Consider the following 14396-nt stretch of genomic DNA (forward strand, 5'->3'; position numbering starts at 1 on the left):
AAACCAAACCAAAGCACAACATGATAAAAATTGCTGAAAGCCAGTGATAAAGAGAAAAATGTTAAAGATATCCAGAAGTAAGAAAAATACATTACACATAGAGAAATGAAAGCAGACTTATCGTGAATCATGCAGTCCAGAGAGGGGAGAAAGGAACATCTTTTTAAAAATACATTTAATTCTATATCCAATGAGTTCTATACCCAGTAAAAATATCTTTCTACAATGAAGGTAAAATAAATATTTCTTTCAGACCAACAAAAGTTCAGAGAATTCATCACCAGTACAACTACTCGCAGGAAATGTTAAAGGAAGATCTTCAGGCAAAGAAAAAATTACCAGATGAAAATCTGGATCTGCACAAAGTAATAAAGAGTGTCAGTAATGGTAAACATGTAGATAAATATAATTTTTTCTCATTTTTAAATCTCTTTAAAAGATAATTGAATGTTTAAAGCAAAAAAGAATAGCAATATATTACGGGGTTTACAATATACACAGAAGTAAAATCTATGATACTGTACTGAAATCTCTAGAGGAACCACTAAAAGATATAAAACAATGAGCTAATAAGCTATATAGCTAATTAGCTATATAGCTAATAAGCTCAAGGGGAGGATAAAATGAATTCATAAAAAATACTCAATCCAAAGGAAGTCAGGAAAAAGAGAAAAAAGAAGATATGGGACAAATAGAAAACAAATAATAAAATGGTAGACATAAATGCAACCCTAAAGATAATGACTTTAAGTATATATGGTTTAACCACTCCAATTAAAAGTCAGAGATTGTCAGAATGGATAAAAAAGTCTATATGCTATGCATAATAATTCCACTTTAAATATGAAGGCATAAATAGTTTAAAGCAAAAGGATGAAAAAAGATATGTCATACAAACACTACCTAAAAGTAAGATGGAGAGGCTATTTTCTGACTAAATAGACTTAGAACAAGAAAAATGCCAGCATTAAAAAGAGATAGTCCATAATGATAAAAAAGATTAATTCATCAAGGAGATATAACAATTTTAAATGTGCACACATCTATTAATATAGCTTCAAAATACAGGAAACGAAAAATACTCATATCAACTTTTGGTAACTGAAGATGGATCTGGATTTCCACCTCAAAAACTAAGCAAATCTTCAAGTAGTCTAACTGAGAATAAACAGAAAAGAAAAATGAATAACATAATGAAGAAAAAATAGAACACGCCTAAATATGTTTTCAAATTATTAGAGGATACTATGGACAATTTTATTCTATTTTCTAAGTGAAAATGAATTACTAAAAGTGACCCAAGAAGAAGTGGAACACCTAAATAGACCAGTAGTAATAGGACAAATTAAAAGATAATTAAGGAGCTCTTCCTCACGAAGACACTAATCCCCAAAGCCTTATAGGTCAGTATTTTTTTAACTTTAGTTAGGAATAGATAATTCTTATATTATATATATTGTTCCAGAACATAGAAAACCATGGAAAGCTCTCTAAATCATCCTAGGAAGTTTGCATATTCCTATATCAAAAATAAATAAAAAGAGCATATACCAAAAAGAAAGCTATAGGCCAATGTCATTTCAGGAAAATCTAAACAAAATAGTAGGAAACCTTATGCAATAGTATATAGTACAACATAACCAAGAAGGGCTCAGAACAGAAATGAAATGATGGTTTAATACTGGAACATTTATTACTGTCAAGTAGGGGCTCTTTGAGCTCCACAATAAGTGGGCCCAGTGCCCAATCCCAGGTCCTCCAGTCATGCTGGCATCTGGATTTACCCTTTGCCCACTCTCTCCCCCAAAAAGCTGGATCTGCAGTTGAATCGACCAGATGCCTCCCCTGGGATGAGCCAAGACCCTGAGAGCCTCCACTATGGCCCAAAACAGAGTGTGGACGTGGAGAAAAAGAAAAGAAAAAAACCATCTTAGCTATTAAGAGGAATGGGTAGATATTCTCTTGTATCTAGTAATTAATAATAATAATAATAATAATGTTGATGAGGGAGGGGGTGAGACGTGCTCTGGGAACAGGGAGCTCAGGCAAGCATAGTAGGGAAGACTCTGGAGAGGGGGAGTAGGCTCTGACACCTGTGGATGTAGGTGTGCAGAGAAACAGCTCAGGTAACTCCCCAGGAAACACAGGATGCCTAGAGTGTAGCTGGCGAATGACTATGATTATGAAAGTATCTTTATTAACAGAAAGCAACAAGCTGGGGGTATAGCTCAGGGGTAGAGCATTTGACTGCAGATCAAGAGGTCCCCGGTTCAAATCCGGGTGCCCCCTGAATAGCTACACTTTTCCTGCAGTGGAAGTACAGCTCCTTCTTGGCCGATAGGCCCAGACTAATAGAACCAACTTTTCTTACCAGGGGTGAAGACTGAAATTAGGGTTAGGTTCCTCTTCTGACATTTTCTCATGTTTCATTTTTACCTCCTCGGCCATAATCATTTCCTGGAGTGGTAGAGGAAATCTGCCCTAGGCTTTGTCTGTGTTTCCTTTTAATTATTACCATCCTTATTTTATTTGTTTATACCAAGCTTGCTTCTAAAAAAAAATAAGATCTGAAGCAGCTTACAATAAAAGACGCAATACAACTAACTAGTCAAACAAGTATAAAAAGGCGAGAGCTGAGTGTCTAGGCGAGGTGGTAAATAATTACTCTAGGGAGACTAGGTTGGGAGCAGCTACTGCTGTGGAATACAAAACAGATCTCATAGCTTCTTGGTAGTCAAACAGAAGTGAAAAACATACCATTTCATCAACTGCGAAAAAGATTTCACTAGCTCTGAAAAACAGCAGGCATTCATATGACAGATCTTTACAGACAGAACATTGGAGAAACGACGGTCACTGCCAGGGCAGTGCATTACACAACTCCATCAAAGATACAGTACCCTGGAGTTATGCAATGCAGTGTCCCTGCATGTTTGCCATACTTTACCAAAAAAGAAAAAAAACGCAGAAACAGTGCTCTGTGTGTGCGTGGGGGAGGGGCGTGGGGCAGAACTACCATTTAACTACCTAACTAACTAACCCTAACCTAATATACATTCTTCTCTCTTCCTTAGCAACAGAACCCTGATTTTATACTGAGCAGATATGTTTCCACTAAAAGACCGCATTTCCTGGCCTGTCTTTGGCTAGGGGAGGCAAATGAGGGTTGAGAAAGAGTCATTGGACAAGACTTCCAGGAAAACTTAAGAGAAGGACAGACAAGACTTGTGCCCCTTTTTGCCTTTACTACAGCTTCCTTCTTGAAACACAGATGTGATGGCTGGAGCCCCAGCTGCCAATTTGGATCATGAGTCAACTCGGAGGATGGGAACCACATCTTAAGGAAGGCTGATCGGAGAGGTAAAAGACGCCTGTGTCCCTAATGACATCCTGGAGTTGCCATGCCAGCCCTGGTCTCCTCACCTCCAGACATCCTTTACAAAAGAAAGATATAAATTTCTATCTTGTTTAAGCCTCAGAGGAGAGACAAATCCAGATGGCTCTGAAGGCTTCTGCCCTTTCTCCATCAACAACTTACCAAGCACCTAACTCAGTAGGTTTGAGTTGGTCATTTAAGGGGGGGGGGGGGGGGCGGGTATGACAAAGCCATGTCTTGATCAGGAAACTCCCATCGTTACAATCAACTAGACGCTGCTGGAGTGTAGAGCTAGAGCTGGGGTCTGGACCTCACAGACCCCTCGAGCCCGTTCACAAACCCTTCACACGCAGGTCTATGAGCTAGGTAACCAGACAAAACAGTCCTTGGAGCCTTGGCTGAAGTAGGAATAGTCTTTATCCAGCACACACACGTCTAATAGCTAAGCAGTCCAAAGGAGAAACTCAGAAACTCAACGGTTGCCAGCAAAGTCCAAAGAAAAACCGAGCAGCTGCCTGCAGAGTAAACATGCTCTATTTTTAGACTCAAGCTCTGCAGCCAGCTCTGCTAACAAAGGGAAGAACACACAATAGCAACGAACTAAAAAGAGATACAGTGGCGCACATGCGCACTAACTCCACCCACACAACTTGTTTACAAAGCATTAAGAATGCGCTGCTCGACCCCCAACCAGACCTGAGTGGAGGGAGCCTGACTAAATTATCCTATTTCCCGCACACGGGAGGCTTCTCAGGTCCCCTGTGAATTCACCCAGCTGTGCCTGGTCCAAGCCCACCTGTCTACAGGACAAGGGGAGCTCAGGGGACTGTGCACATTTGGCTGCTCCTCTGCTATAAGTCCCCCCGGGAACTTCCTTTCTTTCACATTAGAAATGCAAGGTGCTGCCGCGAATGAGTTTCTACCTCACAGCACAACAGCCGCTCTCATTTCCAGTGGTTACTAGTGATACTGGAGCAGAGGGTATGGGGAGGCCTGATAGCTGGTCTCAACCCACCCCATCCTCTAGCAGGTTCTTGACTTCACCACAGGCAAGAATTCAAGAGCAGAGTCACAGGAGAAAGTGAAAGCAGGTTCAATGTAGCAAAGGAACACACACTTCACAGAGAAAGTGTGACCTAGCTCTAGAGACTGAGCAGGGCCTGCACTAAGTTTAATACAAAAGAAATACACACTTAGAGTTTAGTACCAAGTGTAGGCTGGCTCAAGAGAGTGAGCAGCTGCCCATTAGTTTAACATAAAAGGAAATCATGCACGCCTTGCCAGTGAAGTGGGGGTTGGCCCCAGGAAAAGAGGGCAACAATCCTGCCCTCTGCTGGGATTCAACTTTTATAGTTTTGCTACCTAGTATGTATTCATGCTATCTAATGAATATTCGACTAAGGGGGTGGTTCCCAGTTATGTAACATAGTCTTGCACATGCTCAGCTGGTCTCCTTTTAGGGCATGTTCATTGGTCAAATTCTATCACATGCACCAAATTTATTCAAGAATATTTTGGGCTCTTTGGCACCTCCAGTGGAAGGTCATTCAAAGGATAAACTTCCTTTCACTGATCAAGCTCAGTCACTGGGGTCAAATAAGCCTGTATAAATTACTTTTACTGAGCATGCTCATCTATTAAAGTTATATAATTCCTTTCTACTGAGCATGCTCAGCCACTGGATTTGCATAAGTCTGCCCCTTGTGATCTCAAGCTCACCATGTTGGTATTGAAAATAGGTGCAATAAGCAAAAGTGACTCTCCTCCTGCGGAGTGCCTAGAGAAGGGCCCTGAGACCTCAGGGAGTGGCTTATAACCCAGAGATGTGTCCTGAAACCCCAGCCCAGGCAGACTGAGCACCTCCTATCTTGTTAGTAGCCAAATGCGATTCCTAACGGCTGGTGTATGATTCTGCTCCCGGTTTGGAAAAGACAGTTCTACAGGGGGCTTGAATAAGTAACTCAAGGTGGTAAAGTCATTTCTGGATGCCAGAGGAACTTATGGTAGGCATGTACTTCAGACAGGTGCTACTCAAACTGTGGTCCATGAACTAGGGCCAGTCTATGAACTCTTAGTTACTGGTCTGAGACAGGAGAAGTTTAGAAACTGACTGTAAATGCTTAGCAAGTCTCTAACAATCTGACATTGGCTAGCCCTGGTGTCATGGTGGGTATCAGAGTCTGCAAGTCTGATGGGCTAGTATTGATTCTTGACAGATTGTAAGAAAACAGAAATAAAGCTGTGTAGAGAGTACTAACATTAATAAAACAAATGTATTTCGCAAGACCTAACTTTTTAAAATTACACATAGAAATGTTAAGCTTGCAAAGGACAGGAATCTTTCCCCAGGCTAAAGTCTCTGTTGTAAATAAAGAATTGTAACACAGCAAAATTGCTGGCTCAAAGGGCAGATGTCCTTGGTGCAGGTTAACCTACTGATTGATATGTTAAGAAAGTTACTTGATTGTTATGTAAACATACTGAGGAAGTTGCTGTAGGAAAGGAAAGCGTTTACTAAGAACAAGCTTTTGTTGGTGGATGACTTAACCTTTTGCAAAATGCATTATGGAATGTCACTTTGTTTATTTCATTGATGGTACTACTTTCCATTGTTAAAACTATACTTAGCCATAACTCTGCTCATGTCCTTGTGTTCTTTGTAATGATTAAATCAACTGAGTTTTCTTGTGAACTTCCCTGTCTTTACAATAAAAGGGAGAAACTAACTTTGAATTGAGGCTGTCACATTCAGCTTTCTCCTCCTAATGGGGAAACTACTGAAGTGCGGTCCTCTCAATGCATTCGTACTCCTTTGAGTAATCGAGTAATTCTTTTTCACATCTCCGTTACCCAGGGGGAAGTGTAACAAAGCTGATCTTTCCCTGCAGTTTGGAAAGCACTGCTTTAATCCGACCCTCTTGGAGATCCAGTTCTCAGCACTCTTCACTGTGGAGCAGTGGGCACTTCGAGATTCAGCTTGCTTGTCAGGGCACTTAAAGGCCAGCAACAGAAGCTACATTAACCAGTAGAAGTTGATGTAAAATATTTCTCTCATGAGGCAGGAGTTGTGAAAAATGAGTCTCAGGCTAACCTTCCAGAAACAATGCCCCGAGCCAAACTGCAGACCTGGACTGATGAAGAAACACCTCCACAGGCACTGCCCAGCACAGGATACCAGAATTTCCACTCCTACCAGAAACCAACATATGTACCACTTCCATACCCAAAACTCAAGCCCTGAAAGTTGCTCAGTGACATTGTGCTTGCAAGCCCAATGGACTCTGTGCCTCCCTCTTCTCTCTTCAAGCCTTGGATGGGTACACCTTATCCATAGTCCATAAACTCAAAGAGGCCTGGGGACAGTCTTCTAGCTTTTATTTTGAGGATGTTGGTCTTTTTAGGAATAAATTCCTCACACACAGTAGGGCACTCAGAGGTTCTGCAGTCAGAAAACATGAAAATGTCCTTTACAATCGCATCAGATTTTTGAATACTTAATAAAAAAAAGTAAAACATCTTGTTAATTTTTTATATTAATTACATATTGCAATATTTTAGATATTTTGGGTTAAAATTATAGCATTAAAATCACTTTCAAGAATTTATTTTTATTCTTTAGTGTAGCTACTAGAAAATACAAAATTACATATGTGACTAGAATTTTTGGCTTACATTATATTTCTATTGGACAGTGTTGCTTTAGATGAAGTGTGACCTCAGAATATAAGGCCCAGATGGTGTCACCAATCAGTGGAGAAAAGGTGGACTATACAATAAATGGTGCTGAGATAATTTTCTCCTAAGAAAAATTAATTTCTTATTATATTTAATGTCTGCTAATAAAGTACATACAATTCCTACCTCTCTCCATTTAAAAAATCCAGATGAATTAATCACCTAAATATAAACTCAAACTTTTGGAAGAATCTACGGAAGAATACACACACACACACACACACACACACACACACACACACACACACACTGCTAAAGAATAAATAATCCAAATGACACTTGTTAAAGCACAGCAAGGAAGGCTGTATTTAGGACCATAGCAGTAGGTATAGGGATCACTGCAATGGGGTCTTGCAGTAGGGGAGAGAGACTCCAGCATGGGCCAGTGGGAATTTATAACGAGCAGGTCACTGGATGGAAAATTACTAAGAGGAAACAACAAGGGTGAGAGGGATTCTGGCTAAACTAACCTAGCAGGATTCTTGCTGAAAGCAGGCCCGGGAGGTCAGAAATCACCTGGGAGATGGTGGAGGATGAGGAACCTGATCAGATATCGAGGGTGATCAGATATCGGGGGTGGGGGGTTCTTGTGAAACTGACTTAGCAGGGTTCTGTACTAAAACTAGGTTTTACAAGGAAGTATACAAATGGGCCAAGGAGAAGGTTCAGGAGCCTGACTACAGTTTGGTTAAGGAGAGAGAGAGAAAAAAATAATAATTATATATATATATATGTGTGTGTGTGTGTGTGTGTACATGTTTATATACATATACACATACATCACAGGGAAATATTTCTTAAACACAACCCCCAAAATCAAAAATCGTAAAAGATAAATTTGATCATATCAAAATTTAAATTTTTATATGACAAAAAATTCCATCAATAAGAGACTCAATTTTACAACACATATGATAGAAAATGGATTTGTTCTAGAATACAAGCAAGATGAAAACATTCTGTAGATTAGTTATACCAGTATGAATATACTAAACACTACTGAACTGTACACTTAAAAATGGTTCATTCACTTTATGTTACGTTTTTTATCACAACCAGAAAAAAAGAAGTTAACCCAGCAGAAATATGGACAAAGACAGGATTAACAATTGACAGAAGAGATTATTTTCATGACCAATAGACATATGAAACGATGCTCAATGTTGCCGGAAACCAGGGAAATGAAAGTTAAATGAAGCAATGAAGAGGCAACGGGTTTAGGGTCAAGAGAGGCAAAAATGAAGTAGCTCTTTTCATCCCCTTTCTCAAACTTAGGATAAATTGAGGTTAAACTAGATCAAGAGTTGGTGAGGGGGGAAATTGTGTTTTCATTTGTCAATAATGGGAGTATAACTGGTAAATTCGTACATTCACTACAGAGAAAATTTTGGCAATAAAAACAGCAAAATAAATATATGAATTATATAAACCTATAATAGGTTTAAAGCATGCTTACAACCCAGGAATTTCACTCCTGGGCACATGCCTTTGAGAATCTCTAGCATACGTGTATCAGGAGATGTGCGCAAAGATGTTCATTGCAGCCTGTTGGTAATTTGCAAAAAGCAGCAAACATTCTAAGTATGTCCATTAGGAGTGGAATAGATGAGGAACACTTTCTGGACTCCTATAATGTAATTTTTAAAACGTAGTTAAAAGGAAGTCTCACTTCAGAGTCCAAGATAAATAGGTATCAGATATCAAAGGGTGGCCTGGGACAGAGAACCATGTGGAAATTTCAATGTCGTGTCTGATAACCAGATCAGTCCCCACCGAGAAGGGTGTAAGAGGGTCAGTTTGTTGGAGATTGAAGAGTATTGGTGAGGAACACTTTCCCCCACTCTTCTCAAGGAGTAAGAGTCGGGGAGTGTTTTCCCCTTACCTCAAACCAGGGGAAGGAGCTTCAAGGGGTCTCCACCCAAAGCGTGGTCCACGTGCCCTGGAGGCAGCCTGGCAATGGAGGGGCGTCCCACGCCCACCCAGGGAGGCTCCAGGCTGAGCGGGGGCAGCTGGCCCCGCAGGCAGGAGGAGCGATGCCACTCTTGGAAATGGGCCTGGAGGTGGGGATCGAAGGCACCTGGGTGTCCTGTGGGCCACAGGGGAGAGAGAGCCATTCTGGGACGTGTTCAACTCTACCCAAGAGGATGGGCCATGGACCCCAGCAGAGAGTCTGTGATGCAGGCCCGGAAAGCCAGGGGTTCCGGTAGGAATGTTAGCCCTAGAAAAGAGTGTTGCCAGGTAGGGAGTGCGGTGTTCCAGATGGAGACCTGAAGAATCCCAGGGAAATGCCCAATGAGTAATTTTAGTCACTTGCCAGGTCCAGAGAAGGCAAATCTGTCTCACTACAGCAACAGTCAGGTAAGAACTTTCTAATTGTCTTCTTCCTCTCCTCCTGCCTTCCTCCTCCCCGCCCTAAATGCCAGGTGGGTGAGAGAGGAAGGAGCAGGTCCCAACTCTCCCACTTCTAGGGGAGGAGAGAGGTTGAAATCGATTTCAGGGTATTGATCATTACATGGGATCGGACATGGTATCACTGAATTCAGACTGCAACCATGGGACTTTATGTTACCTAAGGATGATCATTAAGGTCACTTGGACAAGAAAAAACTATTTCACTGAGAAAGTTTAAAAGGGACAGTGAGGGGCAAAAAAGAATTGCTCCAAGTTAAACATAACAGACGCGAGAGTGACTGGATAGCTCTCAAAAAGAAGATACATGTGCAAGAGAGTTTAAGATGCAGGACTCTGGGTTTGGCATTATGCTATTTGGGTTTTTTAAACATACACAGAAAATACTGAATATTGTTTATGGATGCTCACATACAAATATAAAAGTATTTAAAAATGGGACTTTTGTCCAGAATGTATAAATAGTTGTCAAAACTCAACAACAACAAAAAATTCAATTAGAAAATGGGCAAAAGACATAAAAAGACATTTCACAGAAAAAGATATATGGTTGCCAAATAAGCACATGAAAAGATGTCAGTATCACGAGCCATTAGGGAAATGCAAATTGAAACCACAATGTGATAACATTACTCACCTACCAGCATGACTAAAATTAAAAAGTGATAACACCGAATGCGACTAAGCAGGCAGAAACACTGGGTCACTCCGGTATTGCTGGTTGAAGTGTAAAGTGGTACAGCCATTCTAGAGAGGAGTTGGGCAGGTTCCTGGAAAAACAAACGTGCTTACTATAGGATCTAACAATCGCACTCTCGGGCATTTATCCCAGAGAAACGGAAACAAAACCCTATATACAAGTGTTCATAGAAGTTTTCTTCATAACAGCCCCAAACTGGAAACAACCTAACTATCCTCCAACAGGTGAATGAGTTAAGCGAACCACGGTACATCCGTACCATGGAAAAACCCTCAGCAATAAAAAGCCGCGGGACACTGACACCACCCGCAACCTGGGTGGGTCCCAAGGGAGATACGCTGGGTGAAAAAAGCTAAACTCAAAATCATGTCATCTACATGCTGGATGATTCCATGTATATAACAATCTGGAAATCATAAAATTATACAGATGGAGAACAGATTAGTGGTTGCCCGGGTTTAGGGAGGGGTGAGGAGGGGAAGGGGCTCTGGCTGTAGAAGGGTAGCGTGAGGGACCCTTGTGATGAAACTGATCTGTACGTTGACTGTGGCGGTGGCCACGCAAGTCTACACATGCCATAAAATTCCATAGAACTAAATACACACACACACACACACACACACACACACACTCACACACACACACAAATGAGAGCATATAAATCTGGTGACGTCTGAATAAGATCGGTGGCTTGTCTCAATGTGAGTTTCTTGGTGGTCACATTACACACTAGTTACTCAAAATTAGACCATTGGAGGAAACTGGCTAAAAGGTACACAATATCTATTTTTTACAACTATGTGTGAATCTACCATTATCTCAAAATAAAAAGTTTTTTTAAAAAACCCAGAGTGGAAGGATATAGCCTAAATTCATGAAAGTTGTCTTTAGGGAGAGGAGGAATGGGAGTGGATTGGGGAGCGCGAAAGGGGCCTTGGCTCTATCAGTGATGTTCTATTACTTTAAAATGATGAAGGAATTCTACCAAGGTGTCAGTCACCAATTTTGGGTGTTAGGTATATTGGTGATTCTTACATCATTCTATGTAGTTTTCTAGAAAATAAAAATTATTTCTGAAAGATGGGAGAGTAACTTCAGGTGGCCTACTGGCCATCCCGGTGGGTAGGCAGGTGCACAGCAGAGCCAGTGAGCACACTGGGGCTGCCTCCAGGAACGATGCCCATCCAGGGCCAGGCATGGCCTGCAGAGGAGAGGTCTCTGGCCCCAAGGAGGAAGCCCTTCTTGGTTTGAGCTTTGGTCCTGTGGAAACTAGGCTCAGTGCCCAGCCCCAGCAACTCCAACTGGGCCAACCTGCTGGTTCTGGGCTGCTGGAACAGCTGGAATTGCTGCCCTGCCCTAGGATGCAGGCTGAAAATCTCTGGTCAGATATTTCCTGCACCAGTTATCAATGTATTGCATCTTGGCTCCGAATGCATCCCTCACTGCCTGCTCTGCAATAATGGAGTAGGACCCTGCAAATACTTCTCCTTAGGCAGCTGGCATGACATCATGCTTTGTTAGTAGAGGGTGCGGGAGGGATGCTGGAGAAGGAGGAGTTTGTATTCCTGGTTGTGGTGTGCTGTACTTGGCAGCCTCCTGCAGCGGGCGCATCTTCTGCAGCTCCCGGCTCCTGCAGTACATGGAGCCAGCAGCACCCAGCAGCCATGCACCAGCTCGCGGCACCTGCCACGGGCAGCCTCTCTGGCACATACTTGGGCCAATGTCATTGGAGTGCTGCTGCATGGCACCTCCTTGTGAATGGCTTCCTCAACAGACCCTTGGGCAGCTTCTCAGCAAGTTCTGAGGGCAGCACTTCTTCAGGGCTGGTTCCCCAAGCACTCCAGAAAGCAGCTTCCCAGTGGGTGCTGCAGGTGCGACACCTCCCCATGAATGGTTCCCCCAGCACCCCACGAGGTGGATTCCCAGGAAACCCAGCTTCTGCGTGTGGCACCTTCATGAGCTTCTCCAGCACCCAGTAAGCCATGGCCACACTCTTTCCAAAGAGGTTTGGATCTCAGCCTGGGGAGTGGGCCGGGGGCTTTTCTAGATTTGTGCCTTCCCTGGGTTCTGTTTCTCAGCCCTCGGACAGTGGATAATCCCTCCACCCGCTCTCTGTATTCTTCAGAGTTCTCTTTACTCCTCACTAGTCAACCCTCCTTCCCTTGCTCCAATCTCCTGTTACAGTTAAAACTTCCTTTTTTTTTTTTTTAGAACTCAGGCTTGCAGTTTTATTTATTTTTAATTTATTTATTATTATTTTTTACATTCTACGATGTCATTGCAGAGCAGTTGGAAGGACAGGGAGAGGGAAGGGGAAGGGGAAGGCGTTGGGAGGAAGAGGGGCGTGGTCGAGGCCTGTGGCACCTCCTCATTCTGCCAGGGGAGCCCAGGGCGCTTCCAGTAGCGACTAGGTCATGGCTTGGCTGGATGTAGATGTCAGTGGCCTGTGGCTGAAGCCCTTGGCATCCCCCGACCCTGGCTTGGGAGCCCAGGAGCTTCTGGTCCTTCTAGGTTTTAAAGGTGTTCTTTGGTGGTGTTAGATCTTTACTGGTTAATATCAGAACTTTGTCTCTGATCTGTGGGGTTTTTGTGTTTTCTTTGAGTTCTATGTTGGATTATTAGCTGCCCCCACCACTTGAACTCTGCACTGGAACTAATTTGTTGTCCTTTGGTTACTTCTCAAATGGGGGGACTTCCTGTGGGGACCAGCACTTGAGCCCTGGGGTTGAGCTAAATCGCTGCTTTGCTGCTGATTCTCTGGGGAAGGCTTTTTGTGAAGCTCAGGTTTTAATTGTCAATGTTCTAAGCACTTCCAGCTCTTGTGAGATCTGGTGCACCTGGTGTGTAGAAACTCTGGTCCGAGCCTGAGTCTTTTCATCAAACTGCTCCCCCTGCAGTTCTATATTCCTGACCAGCCTACACTGAGTGAGCGTGCACTGATTGGGGGACACATCAGCTGTCCATGCTGTGTCCCAGTGTTTCCCTGGTGGGCCCATCTCCCCCACCACCCGCGGTCCAGACACTTCCTATGGGACAGGCCATGTGCCGCTCCCTTGAGATGACTCACCGGCCTGAGTGGCTCCTTTTTCCAGTTGTTCTGGCTCCTCGCTCCTGTGTGGGTCCACTTGAACCCTGTCAGTGGTCTTGCTGGCTTGTGGGCCACCAAGGCCCTCTTCTCCCCTGCCACCTCCAGGCAACTTCATATGAAGGGCACAGCTGCGATTTTTGCCAGCTCTTGCTCTGTGCATTCACCAGGGCCAGCCTTGAAATGGCTGGGGCTCAAAGTGGTTGGAGCAATCCTTTCTTTCTCTCATTGTGGCTTCTCCTGCCTTCATGAACTTCATAAGTCTCTCCTCCTCTTCGCCTGAGCTCTAGTAACCCCGGCTTCGCAGTTCATTGCTTTTTAATAGTTGCAAATTGGTTGATTGTGGGAGCGTGTGACACCGGGTACTGTCTATTCTACCATCTTGATTGGACAATACTTCTTAACATTAAACTTTTCCTGTTGAAGTTACCATGTGGTTTATGCCTCCTGATTGAATTCTGACTGATACAGAATTGATGCCAGAAGTGAGGTGGTCTTGGTAGCCAGGCTCACGCATAGGCTTGGGGGGTTGGTTTGGTTGTGTCTTTGGGCTTGAGTGCAGTGAGCTCCTTGCCAATGGAAATGGGATGCTAGAAACCCATGACCTGCAGCAGCATCCCAACTAATCACATGATTGCTGTGGTTGATTGTGTCAAGTGCCAAACTAAGCAAGTGCCTTGGGAGCCCAAGTGGCTGCTGTTTTGTTGTCAACTATAAGGACTATAATGTGGGCTAGGTCCTTCTGAATGCACTTGAGCACTTTCAGAAAGAGACTGACAAGCTCAGATCTTTGGAACTGCAGGGGCATAAGTTTAGGCTTGTTGTCCCCAGGCAACAGGAGGGACAGATGATGTAGAAAGAGGAGAGAGTGACTGCAGACCCAGAGGCTGGGTCTCCCTCTCTCCAAGGCTGTGTCTTCCTGTCTCAGACAAGGCTGATGTCCTCTTCCAACCGAGTAGGTCAGGCCCACCCAGGATAATTCCCCTTTTGTTGCAGACACACCTCATTCTATTGCATTTCACGTTGCTGTGCCTCACAGATATTGCATTTTTGTGCAAACTGAAGGTCTGTGGCAACCCTGTGTCGAGCAA

The 14396-nt window shown here is 43.3% G+C and overlaps 1 non-coding gene across 1 annotated transcript; it reads left to right on the forward strand.

Moving 5' to 3' along the window:
- The first annotated feature begins 2217 nt into the window (after window positions 1-2217).
- Window positions 2218-2289, forward strand: TRNAC-GCA (transfer RNA cysteine (anticodon GCA)). Its single transcript has one exon. It is a non-coding gene; the product is annotated as a tRNA-Cys (tRNA).
- The last annotated feature ends 12107 nt before the right edge of the window (window positions 2290-14396 follow it).

The sequence above is a fragment of the Cynocephalus volans genome, chromosome 6, assembly GCF_027409185.1.
Source record: "Cynocephalus volans isolate mCynVol1 chromosome 6, mCynVol1.pri, whole genome shotgun sequence".
Taxonomy (NCBI): domain Eukaryota; kingdom Metazoa; phylum Chordata; class Mammalia; order Dermoptera; family Cynocephalidae; genus Cynocephalus; species Cynocephalus volans.